The 21,879-nt window shown below is 45.8% G+C and overlaps 1 protein-coding gene and 1 long non-coding RNA gene across 2 annotated transcripts in view; one reads left to right on the top strand and one right to left on the bottom strand.

Moving 5' to 3' along the window:
- The window catches only part of LOC113633967 (leukocyte immunoglobulin-like receptor subfamily A member 4), an 87,871-nt gene that overhangs the window by 13,041 nt on the left and 52,951 nt on the right, over positions 1-21,879 (bottom strand). The window lies entirely within an intron of this gene.
- LOC113642191 overlaps positions 20,754-21,879 on the top strand; it is a 60,964-nt gene continuing 59,838 nt past the window's right edge. The window contains exon 1 of the long non-coding RNA XR_007137722.1: positions 20,754-20,856. This is a non-coding gene — a long non-coding RNA (uncharacterized LOC113642191). The remainder of the gene's footprint in view (positions 20,857-21,879) is intronic.

Below are 21,879 nucleotides of genomic sequence, written 5' to 3'. Positions count from 1 at the left end.
TTACAAATATGAACTGATAACTCCACCAATACTTATCACACGAACATGAATAAAATGCAAATATTGTCTTTTTGTGTAATCTGTATGTAAGTAAAGAGAGGTACAGTTTTTCTGGCTCGACCTCATTAGCGCTAATGTGATCCCACCTATCACGCGCACGCCATTCATATGGAAATTACCTGACGCGGGCTATGCAAACAAGATCAACGCCCCAAACAATGCTGTAAGAAGCACCAAGTTTTAACAGATTCCATTAAATATTTTAACAGAGCCATATTGTATTGGTCATATACAATATTGTTACTTGTATACATATTGTTACTTTTTTATTTATTTTAAGCATCTGTCTTGTAGTATAGTGTCTGTTTGCTCGGTCTCTTGTCTGGCACACATGCACTTCATGTGGATTTTAGGATTTTTTTAGTACTTATCTCTTGTCTGGCACTGTTTGCACAAGTTAAATATTCTAAATAAACTACAAACACAAAATATACACATTTATTTTGTCTTCACTTTCTTTTAACTCCTTCTTCTTGTAATCTCCACATTCTTGTAACTCCTCTCTCAGTCACACACTTACCTGAAAGGCTCATTATGCAGCTCATTATGCTGGCCTTTGTCTTCTCAGGTGTGAATTACATTAATATGACTGATAGTTGACGCCTACTTGCATATGCCTTTTACAAACAAAAAGTGTCTTAGAAAATGTAAATCAATATATAGTTTTCTGTGAGCAAGTAAACAAGATGATTTTCACATAATTTTGAAGCAAAAACACTAGGATACAAGATCCAGTTCTCAAAAGTCATGTGAACCAATGTTCTGTATGTGTTTTATGGCCTTATTCAAGTGATTTATAATGTTTGTGTTTTTCTCAAAAACATAATCATGTACATACATGCCGCTCACATATTATTGTAGTCCAGTTTGTGCTGATTACAGTGATATTAGACTTTAGCCATTTATATCTTCATAAGCAACTGAAAAAAGCACAAATATCAGGGTATGTCAAAACTTCTCCAGACCCAAAAATACCCTCAGACCCCAGAGGGTCAGTGTCTAGTATGTAGTATGTTGTCTGTTTATGTCTCTGTTCCTGTTCCTGTTCCATGTCCTGCTCAGTGTTCTGATCTGTTTTGCCTGCATGTTCACTTGTTACTTGTTTCCTGTTTTTGTCAATTAAAAGGAGTAACTGCATAAGGATCCACATTCGCCTGTGTCAGTCCGTGACACACATATTACTGTAGTCCAGTTTGTGCTGATATTAGACTGTAGCCATTTATATCTTCATAAGCAACTGAAAAAATGCACAAATATCAGGGTATGACAAAACTTCTCAATGCCCAAAAAATACCCTTAGACCCCAGAGGGTTAATATGCCATTGATTTCCTGTGTCCTCCAAATGCTGAAGTTCCACTATTTCTACCTCTAGAGCTTTTAGAGATCTGGCAATGTCTTTTGTGACATTGAGAGTGTAGTGTTGACAGAATCCCACCTTGTGTGCTTTTGTCACATCCCACCACTGCTGTAGGGAGTTTAAAACAATCCCATGAAAAAAAAAATCCATTAAAACAATTCCATAAAAAGACTCTAAAAATGCCAGTAAGCTCTCTTAGGTTTTACATTCTTTTTAGCAATGGTGCACTGAACTATGCAGTGATCCAAGATGCCTACTTGAAAAAAAAAACTTTGTAAAAAAAAAGCTGATGCTTAAGACCATAAAATCGATCTAATCTCGCAAGGGAGAGTGTGTTGTCTATGCAGTGGGCCCACGTGTACTGTCTCTGTTTCTTGTTTAAATCCCTCCATGGGAAGCTAAACGAAGCTCTGTGTGATTTCTGTCTATATGTTCTGCCGTACAATTAAAATCACTCCTTAAAACTAAAAACTCTGCAGTGCTACAGATTAAAACAACATTGTTGTGTTTGTGTAAAAACCTCATTCTCTCCACTGCACCGGTGGGAGCGTAAACAAAGATAAAAAAGCATTCACTTTTTCCTTGTCCCTTATCTCGTTTCTTTCTCTTTGTTGGAACTTTGAACAGGGTGTTGAACAGCACTTGTGTAGTGACCGGTGTCTCCGGGCGACAGCTCTTTTAGATTTGCGGTCATTCTACCTGGCCCAGTTCAGCGGAGCAGGGCTTCTCCCGACCCGGTTCAGCTGAGCAGGGCTTCTTCTGGTCCAGTTTAGCTCAGCAGGGTTTCTCCCGGTTTGGTTTAGCCGAGAAGGGCTTCTCCCGGTCCTGTTCGGCCAAGCAGGGCATTCCTGGGGTGGGTATGTCACTAGTGGAGCTCTGGTCTGCAGTCTGAGCTTGGGGCTCATGCTCCCTAGGCCCTGGTGCAGCAGCTGTTGCAGGGCTTTCAGCTGCAGGCTGAGCTGTAGCCACAGGGGGAACGGCTCCAGCAGGCTCAGCTGCGTTCTGCCCCCGTCGCTTGGAGACACTGGGGTCACTCTTTCTCTCAGGATGGGCGCAGACACGATGCCCTATCTGACCACATTTAAAACATTTTATGTCTGTGTCAGTGGAAACGAAAATGTTGTAGTCAAAGTTCTCAATCCTGAACTTAAAGAACACATTTAGTTCATTCTGACTCTCATTTAAAACCATAAACTGCAATCTCCTGAAAGACACAGAGTGCTTAACTAGTGGGGACTTACAGCCAAGTGGGATTTTCTTCATGCGGGAGACGGGTTGCCCGTTAGTGATGGCCATTTTCGTGAACAAATTGTTCTTTTGAACCGGATATTTTTAGTGAACTGGATGAACCGGTTCACCAAATCGGACTGATTCGTTCTAAACAGTTCGCTCCTTAAGTCAGCGCTGATCCACAAGTTACTAAAGTTACTCACTTTCGGTAATGCCTGACAGCCCCTTCGACTCTAAATAAACTAATATCCCGGAGTATATGTAACTCCTGTACACTGAACTGAGACATGTTGTGCTGAGAGAACTGTGAGCTCGAGCTGTTGATCCAACAGAGCTGCGTTTCCAACTCTTCTGCCACGCATGCGCAGAGAGAGAGAGAGAGAGAGAGAGAGAGAGAGAGAGAGAGAGAGAAAACATTAAAAATAATTTCATAATACTGTGTCCCTCTTGTGCCACCAAAGCAGTTCTGATCTTTCAGGTTATGGCTTAATGTCATAGCCTATTGTTCATATGGCTGTTACTGTCTACGGTCCAAATATCTGGACAAATCTGGACAAACACTTTCAGGTGAAAAAAAAATGCAACCAGATAATATCATCATCCTATGCAAAAATTTCATCATTACTAGAGTGTTTGTCCAAGTGGTGTTACTGTATATAGCTGTCCGAAAAACCTCATTGGCTCACATCCTTATAAAATCTGACACAGAATACGAAAATCTTCACAACTGTAACATTAGCAGAAGTGACTGAACAACTTACCACGAACAATAAATTAAAAGGCTACAGAATAATTCACAGTATTTATGAGTATAAATGTTTATTGTTTTAATTATTACAATTTTTATTTTAATCCCATTACATATAAAAATGGGGTACATAAAGAACAAGTAAAAAGGAATAAGCCAATTTGTTACACTGTTCATTTTTAAAATCCGTTATAAAATATAAAGTCCCAATTGTTAGTTACTCAAATTATTTCAGATCATATCAGGATGATGTACTCTGTGGTGATTGTAAAGTGAAACTAAAATGCTTTTGACTCCCTCTAGTGGTAACTGCTGTATAGTTTTAATCCTGTCTAGTAAGAGATGGATTGTTCAATACATCCAACAATGATTTACTCTTTCCTTATAGGTGTGTGTTGAGTATTTTGTGTGACCTTTTTAGGTATTGTTAAGCTAGGTTGCTAATTCTCTATTTTATAGTTCACATACTCGCAGTGTGTCTCTCGTCACACCCATTGTGACACCCATTTTTCTGTTACATCTACACAGGTATTTTAACACACCTATGTTTTTGATGGTTTTACAATTTAGCCAGTGGGTTACTGATAGTCACATTCCGTGTCTGGGGATTGGGTCGCCGAGGCCCCCGCCTTCGACTGCCACCCAATCCACATTGCACCGGCCCCATACGGTTTCTCCTGCAGGTGGTGGGCCCACAGGAGATCGGCCCCACGTCGCTCTTTTGGGCTGAGCCCGGCCAGGCCTCGTGGGGCAAGACCCGGCCACCAGACGCTCGCATGCGAGCCCCAACCCCGGGCCTGGCTCCAGGGCGGGGCCCCGGTTGCGCCTTACCGGGCGACGTCACGGACCTTGATTTTAATTTACTCATAAGGGTTTTTAGAACCGATCTTTGTCTGGCCTGTCACCCAGGACCTGTTTGCCTTGGGAGACCCTACCAGGGGCAAAAAGCCCCAGACAACATAGCTCCTAGGATCATTCAGGCACGCAAACCTCTCCACCACAATAAGGTGGCGGTTCAAGGAGGGGACTTCTGTGCTAGTCACAGTTTGTCCATAATGAACACCATGTTCAAGCATAAGGGTGTCCATCAGTACACATGGCACCAGGACACCCTAGGTCGGAAGTCGATGATCAACTTTGTGGTTGTTTCATCTGACCTCCAGCCGTATGTCTTGGACACTCGGGTAAAGAAAGGGGCGGAGCTGTCAACTGATCACCACTTGGTGGTGAGTTGGATCCGATGGCGGGGGAGGAAGTTGGACAGACTTGGTAGACCCAAATGTACTGTGAGTGTCTGCTGGGAATGTTTGACAGAGTCTCCGGTCAGAGAGATCTTCAACTCCCACCTTCGGCAGAGCTTCAATCAGATCCCGAGGGAGGTTGGAGACATTGAGTCCGAGTGGACCATGTTCTCCACCTCCATTGTCGACGCAGCCGCTCGGAGCTGTGGCCGTAAGGTCTCCGGTGCCTGTCGTGGTGGCAATCCCCGAACCCGGTGGTGGACCCCGGAAGTAAGGGATGCCGTCAAGCTGAAGAAGGAGTCCTATCACGCATGGTTAGCTCGGGGGACTCCGGAGGCAGCTGATAGTTACCGAAGGGCCATGCGAGCTTCAGCCCGGGTGGTTACGGAGGCAAAAACGCGGGTCTGGGAGGAGTTCGGTGAGGCCATGGAGAAGGACTATCGGTTGGCCTCGAAGAAATTCTGGCAAACCGTCCGGCGCCTCAGGTGGGGGAAGCAGTGCCCTGCTCACACTGATTACAGTGGGAGTGGGAATCGGCTGACTTCGACTGGGGACATCCTCGGACGGTGGAAGGAATACCGACATGTCTTCCATTCAGGAAGCAGAGGGCGGAGGCTCAGTTGTGGACTTGTCGATTCCCCAAGCTGAGGTCACTGAGGTAGTTGAGAAGCTCCTCAGTGGCAAGGCACCGGGGGTGGATGAGATCCGCCCTGAGTACCTCAAGTCTCTGGATGTTGTGGGGCTGTCTTGGTTGACACGCCTCTGCAACATCGCATGCAGGTTGGGGACAGTGCCTCTGGACTGGCAGACTGGGGTGGTGGTCCCTCTGTTTAAGAAGGGGGACCGGAGGGTGTGTTCCAACTATAGGGGGATCACACTCCTCAGCCAGGGTACTGGAGAGGAGAATTCGGCCGATAGTTGAACCTCGGATTCAGGAGGAACAATGCGGGTTTCATCCCGGTCGTGGAACACTGAACCATCTCTATACCCTCGCCAGGTTGCTGGAGGGTTCATGGGAGTTTGCCCAACCAGTTCACATGTGTTTTGTGGATTTGGAGAAGGCTTTCGACTGTGTCCCTCGTGGTGACCTGTGGGGGGTGCTCTGGGAGTATGGGGTCCGGGGCCCTCTGTTAAGGGCTGTCCGGTCCCTATATGACCGGAGTAGGAGTTTGGTTCGCATTGCCAGCAGTAAGTCAGACTTGTTCCCGGTGCATGTTGGACCCCGGCAGGGCTGCCCTTTGTCACCGGTCCTGTTCATTACTTATATGGACAGAATTTCTAGGCGCAGTATGGGGCCGGAAGGATTCCGGTTTGGGGACCACAGGATTCCGTCTCTGCTTTTTGCAGATGATGTTGTCCTGCTGGCTTCCTCAAACCAGGACCTTCAGCATGCACTGGGATGGTTTGCAGCCGAGTGTGAAGCGGCGGGGATGAGAATCAGCACCTCCAAGTCCAAGGCCATGGTTCTCAGTTGGAAAATGGTGGCTTGCCCCCTTCAGGTTGGTGGAGAGTTCCTGCATCAAGTGGAGAAGTTTAAGTATCTTGGGGTCTCGTTTACGAGTGAGGGAAGGATGGAGCGGGAGATCGACAGGCGGATTGGTGTATCTTCTGCAGTGATGCGGTCGATATACCGATCTGTTGTGGTGAAGAAAGAGCTGAGCCACAAGGCGAAGCTCTCTATTTACCGGTCGATCTACGTTCCTACCCTCACCTATGGTCATGAGCTTTGAGTAATGACGGAAAGGACGAGATCCCGGATACAGGCGGCCGAAATGAGTTTCCTCCGCAGGGTGGCTGAGCTCCTCACCAGATAGGGTGAGGAGCTCGGTCACTCGGGAGGAGCACAGAGTAGAGCCGCTGCTCCTCCACATCGAGAGGAGTCAGCTGAGGTGGCTCGGGCATCTGTTTCGGATGCCTCCTGGACGCCTCCCTGGGGAGGTGTTCCGGGCATGCCCAACCGGTAGGAGAACCCGGGGAAGAACTAGGACACGCTGGAGGGACTATGTCTCTCGGCTGGCCTGGGAACGCCTCGGTATTCCCCCGGAAGAGCTGGAGGAAGTGTCTGGGGAGAGGGAAGTCTGGGCATCCCTGCTTAGACTGCTGCCTCGTGACCCGTCCCCGGATAAGCGGTAGAAGAAGAAAAAGAAGATTACTGATCTCATGGTGAATTTTTTCATTAAACAGTTTACATTATTTCTCCATTGTATGGCACTTACAACTATTCCTGATGTGGGAGAGGAGGAAAAGGTAATTATTTTTAACTTGATGTATTAATGATTCATTTTCATGCACAATCTAATAGGACAGTCCATTTATAGACTTCCACCTTTCTGATACACCTGTACAGCAAGCTGCACACAGGAAGCAAGCTGCACACAGGAAGCAAGCTGCACACAGGAAGCAAGCTGCACACAGGAAGCTCTCGCATCTTCCATCTTCGCATCTTCCAATTTATATGTCTGGCTGAGTATATTTTTTATTCAACTCCGAGTTATCTTGAGTCTACACTTTAATTCTTGACAAAGTATTTACTTGTCCCGCAGCGTCAGCTTTTAGCCAGCGAGCATAACTAGCTTGTTAGCTCGGCTACGGCTAGTACAAGCTCTCGCATCTTCCACATTTTCATTTCACAGACTGGAGTGAGAGGCAAGGAGTTGACCTGCTCAGTCCAGTGGCTCGCTCCCACCCTGCTCTCCTCCATGTCCTTTCTCATCTTTTAGAATCAAGTGATTTACAATAAATAAATAAACAGGTTAAATAGTCCGCATCTAGCCGGCTAGCACAAGTAGCCCATTAGCTCGGCTACCGCTACCACAATCTGTTGTACTTGCTCTGTAACACCATGCCGGTTACGTCTCTGCCTTTGAGTGCAGGTGAGGACGAATTGGAGCTGCACTCGCTAGAACTCCAGCTGGTTGCTGTGGAGAAGCAGATCCGCGAACTACAGGTGAAGCAGGCCGAGCTGCGGGAGCGGAAAGCCGCGCTGGAAGCTCCCCGGTCGGTCGCTCACCTGTCTCAGGTAAACTCCCAGGATGTAACTACCACTCCCTCCACCTCTACCCCGCGTGTTTCTCTGTCCAGGCCCAACACACCGATGAAGTGGCCTGCCCAGGAGCTGTTCACTCCGGCGCCAGGACACCGCAGGCCCTGGGTGCAGCAGCGGAGGACGCGTGCCGGTCCCCGGCCTAGGACCTCTCCCCCTCCACCACCGCCGGTCTTCGAGATCCCCACCCGGAACCGCTTCGCCCCCCTTCGCAAGGCGGACTGCGACAACGTGATCATCGGAGACTCCATCGTCCGCCACGTCCGTGCTACGGTGGCTAAAGGTAAGGCTCGCACTCACTGCTTACCTGGTGCTCGTGTTCTTGATGTCTCTGCACAGGTACCTAGAGTCGTGAGCAGAAACACCAGAGCTGTGGTTCTTCATGTCGGCTCGAATGACACCAGCCTGAGGCAGTCGGAGATCCTGAAGAGGGACTTCAACACCCTGGTGGAGACGGTTCGCAGCACATCGCCCACGACGAGGATCATCGTGTCTGGACCACTTCCAACTTACCAGCGAGGAATTGAAAGGTTCAGTAGACTTTTCGCTTTAAATGAATGGTTACAGTCATGGTGTCAGGCTCAGAAACTACTCTTTATCGATAATTGGAATGTTTTCTGGGAGCGTCCTAGGCTATTCCGTGCTGACGGCCTGCACCCCAGCAGAGTTGGAGCGGAGATCCTCTCGGACCACATCTCCAGGGCGCTGAACACCTTCTGACTGGTAAACTACTCTTTAAATTTAAATCTTAATAGCCATCCTCCACCTCAGCACATTGACACAGAAAATGCACACATAGCTCACCCTATAGAAACTGTGTCTGTTCCCCGAGCAGTGAGATCCAAAAGTAAATACACGAGAAGTCCTCGAAATAATCTTACTGTAATTAGACCAGAAAAATGCCAAAGAAACAAACAAAAACAGTTCTTAAAGTTTGGACTTCTGAACATTAGATCTCTTGCACCCAAAGCACTTATTGTAAATGAAATGATCTTAGATAATAGCCTTACTGCACTCTGCCTCACCGAAACGTGGATTAAACCAAATGAATACATCGGTCTAAACGAGTCTACACCATCAGGATATATCTATAAGCACGAGCCTCGTCTGACTGGTCGTGGAGGTGGTGTCGCCACTATCCTTAGTGATTACCTCACTGTTACCCAGAGAACACAGCATAGATTTAGTTCTTTTGAAGTGCTCGTCCTTAATGTTACACTATCGCACGTGCACACGAAGAAATCCCTTATGTCTCTTGCTCTAGCGACCGTGTACAGACCCCCAGGGCCCTACACAGTTTTTCTTAGAGAATTCACAGATTTTCTCTCAGACCTATTAGTTAACTTTGACAAAGCATTAATTGTAGGAGACTTTAACATTCATGTTGATGACACAAACGACGCTTTAGGACTCACATTTATGGACTTACTAAACTCACTTGGGCTCAAACAAAACATCACTAGTGCAACTCATCGACGTAACCACACACTAGATTTAATAATATCACACAGAATAGAAGTCACTGAAATAGATATCATACCCCAAAGTGATGACATCACAGACCATTACCTTATAATGTACACACTACCTGTAGAACAGACTAACTGTGTCTCACCACGTTATCGACTCGGTAGAACCATTATTTCGACCACCAAAGACAGATTCACAAATAACCTGCCTGATCTGTCTGGACTTCTTAATGTACCCTCAAACTCAAACGACCTAGATGCAATGACTAACAGCATAGACGCTATACTCACTAGCACATTAGACACTGTTGCCCCAGTCAGATTACAGAAGGTTAGAGATAAAACACTTGCACCATGGTATAATAGTCACACTCACACCCTCAAGAGAGAAACCCGTAACCTCGAACGGAAATGGAGAAAAACTAAATTAGAGGTGTTTAGAATTGCGTATAAGGACAGTATGTCCAGCTATAGACAGGCTCTAAAAGCTGCTAGGGCTTAGCACCTGAGCAAACTCATAGAAAATAACCAGAACAATCCCAGGTTTTTATTTAGCACAGTGGCTAGTTTAACAAAAAATCAGAAATCTGAACACACTATTCCATCACATTTCAGTAGTGAGGACTTTATGAGATTCTTCACTGATAAAATCGAAAGTATCAGGAATAAAATAGGTGACGCCCAACATATGAGAGCAACCAGTGACACAATCTCACCTAAGGCTTTACACAGCTTTACAAGTACAGGACAGGAAGAGTTAGATAAACTTATTACTACAGCTAAATCAACAACATGTTCACTAGACCCCATCCCAACTAAATTACTGAAAGAAGTGTTACATAAAGCTGGTGAGCCTCTTCTTAATATCATTAACTCCTCGTTATCTTTAGGTTACGTCCCGAAGTCTTTTAAGTTGGCAGTTATTAGGCCACTCATCAAAAAACCTAACTTAGACCCTAATGAACTATCAAATTACAGACCTATCTCACACCTCCCGTTTATGTCTAAAATACTTGAAAAGGTTGTGTCTGTTCAACTGAGCTCCTTCTTACAGGAGAGCAACATCCTTGAAGAGTTTCAGTCACGTTTCAGGCCCCATCATAGCACAGAAACTGCACTTGTTAAAGTTACAAACGACTTGTTCTTAGCTTCGGACCAAGACTGTATGTCACTATTAGTTCTACTTGACCTTAGTGCTGCATTCGACACTATAGATCACAACATTCTTCTAGATCGCTTACAATATTACACAGGTATTCATGGTCAGGCTTTAAGCTGGTTTAGATCCTACCTGTCTGACCGATACCATTTTGTAGAATTAAATGGTGAATCCTCCAGTTTACTACCAGTTAATTATGGGGTCCCTCAAGGATCAGTTCTAGGACCTCTGCTTTTCTCTATATACATGCTTCCATTAGGGAACATTATTAGAAGACATGGGATTAGTTTCCATTGTTATGCTGATGACACACAGTTATATATCTCATCAAAACCAGATGAAATAGCCACAGTGTCCAAATTAACTCAGTGCCTTAGAGAGATAAAAGACTGGATGAGCTGCAACTTTCTATTGTTAAACTCCGATAAGACTGAAATACTACTCATAGGTCCAAAAACCAGTGCACATAAACTCTCACAACTTAACTCCCATTTAGAGGGATGTACTATTACAAGTAGCTCGACAGTGAAAGACCTCGGTGTTATACTAGACAGTAACTTGTCTTTTAAAAATCATATCGCCCATACTACCAAAACAGCCTTCTTCCACCTTAGAAACATTGCCAAGCTGAGAAACATCCTGTCTGTATCTGATGCTGAGAAGCTAGTTCATGCGTTCATGACCTCTAGACTGGACTATTGCAATGCATTACTAGGTGGTTGTCCTGCATCTTTAATAAATAGGTTACAGTTAGTCCAAAATGCAGCTGCCAGAGTTCTCACTAGGACAAGAAAGTATGACCATATAACCCCAATTTTATCATCTCTACACTGGCTACCTGTTAGGTATAGAATTGACTACAAACTGCTGCTACTTACGTACAAGGCTCTTAATGGTTTAGCTCCCATGTATCTAACTAGTCTTCTAACACGTTACAATCCTTCACGCTCTCTGAGATCACAAAACTCAGGGCTTTTGGTAGTTCCCAGAATGTCTAAGTCTACTAAAGGTGGTAGAGCATTTTCTTATTTAGCTCCCAAACTTTGGAATAGTCTTCCTGATAGTGTTCGGGGCTCAGACACACTTTCCCAGTTTAAATGTAGATTAAAAACTCATCTCTTCAGTCAGGCGTACACATAATACATCCCATAATATCATGCACCAGTACATCAGACCAGCACATTTTTATGAACGGCAGATATGTTAATCCCTTTCCACTGCTTCTCTCTTTGTACCCATCCCGAGGCATCCAGACACTGTACCAGCTCCCATCGTCCTCTGTGGGACGAAGCCTTTGGACATCCACTGAGCCGAGGCCGACTCTAAGAATCCTGAGACATCTCCAGTTAGACTCTGTGGTACTCAGAAGATCAGAAGTCCTTGAACCTCACACCAATACAACATTTGTTTGACTGTATATTACAATCACACCCCCAGTGTCACCCATATGAGGATGGGTTCCCCCTTGAGTCCGGTTCCTCTCAAGGTTTCTTCCTTTACCAATTTAAGGGAGTTTTTCCTTGCCACTGCTGCCTGAGTCATCTCAGACTTGCTCATAGGGGAATAAATACATACACACTGTGAACTATATACATCTAATAATAATCTAGAATTTTTATTCTGTTAATTCTTATTTCTTTTATTATTCGTTATTTCCTTTATCATTAATTATGTTTACCTTCTGCTCTATGTTTATGTTCTGTAAAGCTGCTTTGAGATGATGTCTATTGTAAAAAGCGCTATACAAATAAACTTGAATTGAATTGAATTGAATTGAACTTCTCCTCCTCGTGGTTGTCTATTCAGCCTCACTGGGCCAGAGAGGGAAGCCATGACTACGTACATTCAGGAATCATTGGCTGCCGGTCTTATTCGTCTGTCCTCTTCCCCGGCTGGTGCCGGGTTCTTTTTTGTCAGTAAGAAGGATGTTTCATTGTGACCATGCATTGACTATCGGGCACTTAATGCCATAACTATAAAGAACCGTTACCCATTGCTTCTTATGTCTTCAGCTTTTGAACTGCTCCAGAGGGCCACTATCTTTTCCAAACTCGATCACCGGAACGCCTATCATCTGGTGCGCATCAGGGAGGGTGATGAGTGGAAGACTGCTTTTAACACTCCCACTGGTCACTATGAATACCGGGTCATGCCGTTCGGCCTCACCTATGCCCCAGCGGTGTTCCAGGCTCTGGTAAACCATGTGCTGCGGGAAATGCTGAACCAGTACGTCTTTGTTTATCTTGATGACATACTCATTATTTCCCGCTCTCGGGAGGAACATCGAGTGCATGTTCGGACCGTGCTGCAATGCCTGCTAGAGAATCATTTGTTTGTGAAGGCTGAGAAGTGCGAGTTTCATGTCACCCAGACCACCTTCCTGGGGTTTGTCCTTTCAGTAGGCAGCATCCAAATGGATCCGGCTCATATTACGTCAGTCAAGGATTGGCCGTGTCCTAGGTCACGTAAAGAGCTTCAAAGATTCTTAGGGTTTGCCAACTTTTACCAGCGGTTTATACGGGGCTTCAGTGCAGTAGCCGCTCCCCTTCATCGGCTCACCTCCACTCTTCAGACCTTCACTTGGAGCTCGGAGGCCGAGCTGGCCTTTAATAGGCTTAAGGAGCTCTTCACCTCTGCCCCCGTATTGACTCTACCTGATCCTGCCCTCCAGTTTATCATCGAAGTGGATGCATCTAATCAGGGATTAGGAGCCGTTCTCTCTCAGAGGTCATCCTAGGACAATCGGGTGCACTCTTTGGCTGTGAAACTCACCCTTGAGGAGTGGCGTCACTGGTTGGAGGGGGCAAATCAACCTTTCATTGTTTGGACCGACCACCGCAACTTGGATTATCTCAGAACGGCCAAACGCCTGAACGCACGCCAAGCTCACTGGGGTCTCTTCTTTGGCCGTTTTAACTTCACCCTGTCTTATCGCCCAGAATCCAAGAACAGTAAACCAGATGCCCTTTTACGCTTACACTCCCCAGAAGAGGAAGATTATACCACCGAAAATGTCCTTCCCACATCGGTAACCGTCCAGATTATTCAACTGGACATCGAGAGGACGGTCCGTCAGGCCACATCTGGGCAAGCCACTCCCAGCAATTGTCCTGCAAACAGACTTTTTGTTCCCAAGAACCTACGCTCCCAGGTTCTCCAGGGGTGTCATTGCTCGCCTTTGGTTTGTCACCCCGGTGTGTCCCGTACCTTGGCGACCATTCAACAGCGTTTCTGGTGGCCAACCCTCCGTCGGGACATCTGCCAGTTTGTGGGTGCATGCACCACCTGTGCTCAACATAAGAGCTCTCGTACTCCACCGGCTGGGTTCCTTTGTCCTCTTCCTGTCCCTCGACGACCATGGTCTCACATTGCAGTGGATTTTATTACTGGATTACCTCCCTCAGCTGGCCAGACCACCATCCTCTCTGTAATGGATCGGTTCTCTAAGATGGTGCACTTTATATCATTGCCCAAGCTCCCTACTGCCAAGGAGACTGCTCTGCTCCTCGTCCAGCACCTCTTTCGACTACATGGCTTGCCTAGAGACATAGTCTCTGATCGAGGACCCCAGTTCACATCAGGTTTTTGGCGAGAGTTTTGTCGGCTACTGGGAGCCTCAGTTAGCCTGTCATCGGGATTCCACCCCCAAACCAATGGTCAAGTGGAACGCTGTAATCAAGATTTGGAGGCAGGTCTTCGCATCTTATGTGCTGAGCAACCTGAGTCCTGGTCCGCCAAGTTGGTTTTTGTGGAGTACGCCCACATCTCCTTGCCCTCTTCAGCCACAGGCATGTCCCCGTTCCAGGCCGCTTATGGCTACCAACCACCCATTTTTACATCCCAAGAATTCGAGGCGTCTGTCCCCTCCGCTCTCGCCCTAGCCACGCGTTGTCGTCACACCTAGAGAAGAGCCTGTGAGGTGCTTCTTAAGTCCTCGCAGAACTATGCCCGGTGGGCCAACAGCAACCGGCGCCCGGCACCTAAGTACCGTGTCGGCCAAAAGGTATGGCTATGCACCAAGGACCTCCCCATCAAGGGGTCTTGCCGCAAGCTCACACCTCGCTTTGTCGGACCATTCCCCATCTCCAGGATACTCAACCCTGTAGCTGTACGTCTTAAGCTTCCAAGGAGCTTACGGATACATCCCACCTTCCATGTGTCTCGCCTCAAGCCCGTTCAGGACTGTTCTTTGGTACAAAGTATAAACTACATAAAAACTATATAAAAATGAAACCATGAAAATATATGTGAAAGATAATGTATATACCTAAATGTGTGTCATATTCTGCCTGCTCACTCGGCTGTTAATCAGTCACTTCCAGGTCGGCAGCCATCTTGGCCATGGCATTTCCGGGTTAATACCCCTTTATACTCCACCAGACTATTTAAGCATGCTGACTGCGGACACTCTTTGCCAGATTGTCTCTTCATGTATCATGTTACCGCTCGTGCATGCTTCCCCCCCCCCCCCCCCCCCCCCCCACCGTAAGTTTCAGTTTCGTTTTGACAGCTTTTCATGTTTGATTTCGACCGGGTGTGTTCCAAATCGTGGATTTTCCTTTTTGCAGACTTTCTCAGCCCAAACTTTGGAGATCTTGGTTGGATTATTTTTGTTTCTTTGCTTCGGAGGACTAAACGACTCTGTTGGATTATTCATTTGTTTTTCCTTGAGAATCTTACTGTTTCCTGGACTCGCCCTTCTTGATTTTTCTGTCAGGTCTGTTTTTTGTTTGTGGAACCCTGTCATCATATCTTGTTGAGGAGCTTTTTGTTTTGACCTATTATTTCTGTTATCCCTGTGACTCATTGATTTATTCTGTTGTTTATGTTCCTGCTATTTACAGAACATTCTCATAAGTAAACTAATTGCCTGTAAGTCTTTTGCTTTCTGCATTTTTGAGTCCATTCCCCCCTGCATCCTGACAATGTGTATGGTTTTAATGATTGTCCTTAAAGTATTCATGTGCAGTATAGTGTCTATAAAGTGGCACTGTGCTGTGCAAGTCCAGAGTTAAACTGACAGTCCAGAGTTAGTGTCATAGTGCAAAAAAGGTGTGCAGAAAAACAGTGAAGATGGAGTGAGAGGTCCAGTACTAGATCCTGGGTGTTTCCTGGTTCTCCTAGCACCATCTCTCCAGGTTTTTAGTCTCCTGTAGGTAGACTGTCTTGTTGTTGTTGGAGATCAGACCCACCACAACAATCGTCAGACTTTTATTTCATAGTTGCACAAATGAGTAAGTAAAGAATAGTAGCAAAAAGTAGCGACGTCCACAGCCAAGCTAAGGGGCCGAGGCGACGTCCGCATCAGAACTGAAGGCCGAGTGAAGTCCACAGCCAAGCTGAAGGGCCGAGTGACGTCCACCGCCGAGCTGAAGGGCCGAGCATCTTCCCCAGACGCACCGCGGCCAAACCCGCGCCTTGGCGAGCTGAGGAAAAGGGCAGGAGGACGGGAAGGCACCCAGCCTCGGGCCTGCAGCACCCCACGCGGAAGTGGTGAAGCGACATCCTCCTCGGAACCGGAAGTGGAGTGGCGTCCTTCACCGGAGAGATGTGGGGCGATGCCACAGGGCACCTAAAAAAAAAGGAACCCCAATAACATGGTGACACCCTCCGCGAAAGTGGTGAAGCGACGTCCTCCTCGGAACGGAACCGGAAGTGGAGCGGCGTCCTTCACCGGCGAGATGCGGAGCGATGTCACCGGAAGGACTGGCTGAACAGTCCAGGGGGAAAATGAAAAAAAAAGCTGGTCCGAGCTGGAAGCTATCCTGCAGGGTCTGCATGGTCGAGGTGGCTTCATTCGTTCAGGACCCTGGCAGAAGTGGCTTGGAGACAAACCCGTACACAGGATAGCTTCAAATGAAAGGGGTTTAATACATTAGGAAGACAAACATAAACCACAACACATGAGGAACTAACAATATCATCAATGAAGCCGCGCTGCCTAATGCAACGGGGCTCACATATATAGCAACACGGAATATCACACACAGTGGGAAACAGGTGTGATGACCGGGGAGGAGCAGACGTGGGCGGGACAATCACGTGACACAAACACACATGGCACCAAGTCTGCGCTGATCCCTAACGGATCCGCGCTGACCCCTAACACCTGTATTCAAGTTTCAATTCAATTCAAGTTTATTTGTATAGCGCTTTTTACAATAGACATTGTCTCAAAGCAGCTTTACAGAACATAAACATAGAGCAGAAGGTAAACATAATTAATGATAAAGGAAATAACGAATAATAAAAGAAATAAGAATTAACAGAATAAAAATTCTAGATTATTATTAGATGTATATAGTTCACAGTGTGTATGTATTTATTCCCCTATGAGCAAGTCTGAGATGACTCAGGCAGCAGTGGCAAGGAAAAACTCCCTTAAATTGGTAAAGGAAGAAACCTTGAGAGGAACCGGACTCAAGGGGGAACCCATCCTCATATGGGTGACACTGGGGGTGTGATTGTAATATACAGTCAAACAAATGTTGTATTGGTGTGAGGTTCAAGGACTTCTGATCTTCTGAGTACCACAGAGTCTAACTGGAGATGTCTCAGGATTCTTAGAGTCGGCCTCGGCTCAGTGGATGTCCAAAGGCTTCGTCCCACAGAGGACGATGGGAGCTGGTACAGTGTCTGGATGCCTCGGGATGGGTACAAAGAGAAAAGCAGTGGAAAGGGATTAACATATCTGCCGTTCATAAAAATGTGCTGGTCTGATGTACTGGTGCATGATATTATGGGATGTATTATGTGTACGCCTGACTGAAGAGATGAGTTTTTAATCTACATTTAAACTGGGAAAGTGTGTCTGAGCCCCGAACACTATCAGGAAGACTATTCCAAAGTTTGGGAGCTAAATAAGAAAATGCTCTACCACCTTTAGTAGACTTAGATATTCTGGGAACTACCAGAAGCCCTGAGTTTTGTGATCTCAGAGAGCGTGAAGGATTGTAACGTGTTAGAAGACTAGTTAGATACATGGGAGCTAAACCATTAAGAGCCTTGTACGTAAGTAGCAGCAGTTTGTAGTCAATTCTATACCTAACAGGTAGCCAGTGTAGAGATGATAAAATTGGGGTTATATGGTCATACTTTCTTGTCCTAGTGAGAACTCTGGCAGCTGCATTTTGGACTAACTGTAACCTATTTATTAAAGATGCAGGACAACCACCTAGTAATGCATTGCAATAGTCCAGTCTAGAGGTCATGAACGCATGAACTAGCTTCTCAGCATCAGATACAGACAGGATGTTTCTCAGCTTGGCAATGTTTCTAAGGTGGAAGAAGGCTGTTTTGGTAGTATGGGCGATATGATTTTTAAAAGACAAGTTACTGTCTAGTATAACACCGAGGTCTTTCACTGTCGAGCTACTTGTAATAGTACATCCCTCTAAATGGGAGTTAAGTTGTGAGAGTTTATGTGCACTGGTTTTTGGACCTATGAGTAGTATTTCAGTCTTATTGGAGTTTAACAATAGAAAGTTGCAGCTCATCCAGTCTTTTATCTCTCTAAGGCACTGAGTTAATTTGGACACTGTGGCTATTTCATCTGGTTTTGATGAGATATATAACTGTGTGTCATCAGCATAACAATGGAAACTAATCCCATGTCTTCTAATAATGTTCCCTAATGGAAGCATGTATATAGAGAAAAGCAGAGGTCCTAGAACTGATCCTTGAGGGACCCCATAATTAACTGGTAGTAAACTGGAGGATTCACCATTTAATTCTACAAAATGGTATCGGTCAGACAGGTAGGATCTAAACCAGCTTAAAGCCTGACCATGAATACCTGTGTAATATTGTAAGCGATCTAGAAGAATGTTGTGATCTATAGTGTCGAATGCAGCACTAAGGTCAAGTAGAACTAATAGTGACATACAGTCTTGGTCCGAAGCTAAGAACAAGTCGTTTGTAACTTTAACAAGTGCAGTTTCTGTGCTATGATGGGGCCTGAAACGTGACTGAAACTCTTCAAGGATGTTGCTCTCCTGTAAGAAGGAGCTCAGTTGAACAGACACAACCTTTTCAAGTATTTTAGACATAAACGGGAGGTGTGAGATAGGTCTGTAATTTGATAGTTCATTAGGGTCTAAGTTAGGTTTTTTGATGAGTGGCCTAATAACTGCCAACTTAAAAGACTTCGGGACGTAACCTAAAGATAACGAGGAGTTAATGATATTAAGAAGAGGCTCACCAGCTTTATGTAACACTTCTTTCAGTAATTTAGTTGGGATGGGGTCTAGTGAACATGTTGTTGATTTAGCTGTAGTAATAAGTTTATCTAACTCTTCCTGTCCTGTACTTGTAAAGCTGTGTAAATCCTTAGGTGAGATTGTGTCACTGGTTGCTCTCATATGTTGGGCGTCACCTATTTTATTCCTGATACTTTCGATTTTATCAGTGAAGAATCTCATAAAGTCCTCACTACTGAAATGTGATGGAATAGTGGAATGTGATGGAATAGTGAGCCCTGGATGGAGATCAATGGTGCAATCGAATGGTCAGTGGCGGGTAACGAGGAGGCCTGCGCTTTAATGAAAACTCTCTTGAGGTCATGGTAGACTGACGGCACTGAGCTGAGGTCCGGAGAATCATTGGGGTCAGAGGAGGAACTGGGTGCAGAAGGCCAGAGACAGTGAGATTGACAATGGGTACCCCACTTGAGGACACACCCACTGCTCCAGTCCAGATGAGGGTTGTGTTGGCAAAGCCAAGGGAAGCCCAACATGACAGATGTCTGAGGGGAGGCGATGACCAGAAATGACAGCCTCTCGTGATGATGCTCTGCTAGGGTAACTTGGACCAGCTTGGTGCGATGAGTGGCCTGATGGAGGATATGACCGTCCAGGGCTCGAACATTAAGTGCACATGGCAACCGTTCAGTCTCGATGCCCAGTTGATGTACCAGTTCACGGTCCATGAATTGTGAGTCAGCTCCTGAATCCAAAAAGGCCGCCAAGTCATGAGTCTGGCTGTGAAGCGTGATCTGAAGCTTGAGAAGAGGCTTGGAAGGGACTGAAAGCTGTCGGCTCACCACTGCTCCCTTGCTCAATGGCGAGCCCGGCCTTTTGCAGGACAAGAGAAAGCCATGTGCCCAGCCTGGCCACAATATAGACATAGTCCATTGACAATGCGTCGTTCCTTCTCACTGGCTGGAGTATGCCACTGACCGATCTCCATGGGTACGGCAGAGGATGAGGATTGTGGGGATGGTGGCGGAGGAGAAAAGCTGGGACGAGGGGTATTTCTCCAGACACATTGAGGAGTTCTCTCAGCCCTTCGCCCCCATATCCTTCGGTCGACTGTAGTAGCCAGAGAGATGAGCTCATCCAATCCATTGGGTAGCTCCCGAGCAGCGAGTTAGTCCTTAAGAGAGAGAGACCTTGATAGAAGGCATCATAAAGGGCCGTGGGGTTCTATCCGCTATCAGCCGCGTCTTGCTGCGGGAGCGTGGTGTCAAAAACCCGCCGTAGTTCTGAGGAGAGTGTTTCCACTGAGGAGCAAATGGACGACTGCCGTTCCCATTCAGCAGTGGCCCACAACTTCGCCTTGCCAGACAGGAGGGAGATAATGTAAGCCACTCTGGAGCACTCAGAGGGAAAAGAGGAGGGTTGGAGCTCACAGATGACCGCACATTGCATGAGGAAGGCTCGGCACAAACCTGGTTCACCACTGAAGCATTCTGGGGGTAGCAGATGTGGCTCTCAGACTGGGGGCATGACTAGAGGAGTTTCGGGCGGAGTGGGAGCTGGGGCAGCAGGACTGGAGAGAGAGCCAACACGCCGAATGAGTTCATGAATGGCCTTGGTGAGATCCTGTAACTGCTTATCATGAGCTGCAGAAGATTGTGATAGGTTTGCGAGAATGGTAGGCAAATCTGGTGCTCCTGCTGAGTCCATGATTGGCCAGATTGTACTGTCAGGATGCAAAATGCATGAAAACAAAAGACTTACAGGCAATTAGTTTACTTATGAGAATGTTCTGTAAATAGCAGGAACATACACAACAGAATAAATCAATGAGTCACATGGATAACAGAAATAATAGGTCAAAACCAAAAGCTCCTCAACAAGATATGATGACAGGGTTCCACAAACAAAAAACAGACCTGACAGAGAAATCAAGAAGGGCAAGTGCAAAATCAAGATTCTCAAGGAAAAACAAATTAATAATCCAACAGAGTCTTTTAGTCCTCCGAAGAAACAAAAGAAACAAAAATAATCCAACCAAGATCTCCAAAATTTGGGCTGAGAAAGTCTGCAAAAAAGGAAAATCCACGATTTGGAACACACCCGGTCGAAATCCAACACGAAAAGCTATCAAAACGAAACTGAAACTTACGGGGAAAAAAAGGCATGCACGAGTGGTAACATGATACATGAAGAGACAATCTGGCAAAGAGTGTTCGCAGTCAGCATGCTTAAATAGTCTGGTGGAGTATAAAGGGGTATTAACCCGGAAGTGCCACAGCCAAGATGGCTGCCGACCCGGAAGTGACTGATTTACAGCCGAGTGAGCAGGCAGAATATGACACACATTTAAGTATATACATTATCTTTCACATATATTTTCATGGTTTTTTATATAGTTTTTATGTAGTTTATACTTTGATTATCTACCTCCTTTTGGTTTTATTTTTTATCCCATAATTTTTTATTGCATTCCTTTTATGTTTGAATAACAAGCCAAGCATTTCACTGCATGTCGTACCCAGTATGTATGTGTATGTGACAAATAAAATTTGATTTGATTTGGCCCTGCCACCCTGTCCTGGTGAGTGTAGGCCTGGTTTAGTGGGTGGGTAATGGCATTCTAAAGTCCCAAGTGGGGCAGTCTCTCTGACTCTATCTTGACTCTCTATACTTTATCAACTCTCCTGCTAACTGCAACAAAACTGTTTCCACATACCATACCATCCGACTCTGGCCGGGGAACTGTATGGCCTGGCACTGACTTCCCACCACTTGCTGAGAGAGGAAATCCGCAACAGCCATCTGCACCCCCAGGCTGTGGACCACCTCTAACTTAAACGACTGTAGTGCCAGGTTATGACTGATCTTCACATCCTTCATCAGGCTAGACCAGTTACTGTGAGACTCTTCGATTATTCCCATATTGTGCCTGGACTTTAGCTTATCCCAACAAACTAATTTTTATGCTTGTGTAGATGGTAGGGATGGATGCATACCTTGATCCCTGTGGTTGTTTCTATGTAGTGCTCTATATAATTATTCAGGCGGAAATGGTCCGTTTTTGTGGTGCAGGGATAAGAGAAGGACGGTGAGGGGAGGAAGAGGATAGAGATAGACAGACAGAGATCGAAGCACTCCTAAAGCTCCATGTGGAGCTCAAAGAGGGCCTGGTGTTTATGTGTTGTAAATGCAGACAAGTGATGACAACATTGGATATGAAAAGAGTAGAAGTCAGGGGGAGAAGAAAATCTGAGAGAAGTCAGGGTATTATTTTTAAATGAAGGGATAAAATAGGCTTAGTTTAATTAAAGACAACCTCTGGCATTGTAAATCCTCTGTTACAATACTTACTCAGCTTCTTTCTTTCATTACG

This window comes from Tachysurus fulvidraco, chromosome 1 (assembly GCF_022655615.1).
Source record: "Tachysurus fulvidraco isolate hzauxx_2018 chromosome 1, HZAU_PFXX_2.0, whole genome shotgun sequence".
Taxonomy (NCBI): domain Eukaryota; kingdom Metazoa; phylum Chordata; class Actinopteri; order Siluriformes; family Bagridae; genus Tachysurus; species Tachysurus fulvidraco.
Note: the sequence above shows the minus strand (reverse complement) of the source record. Positions and strands in the feature narration are given on the sequence as shown.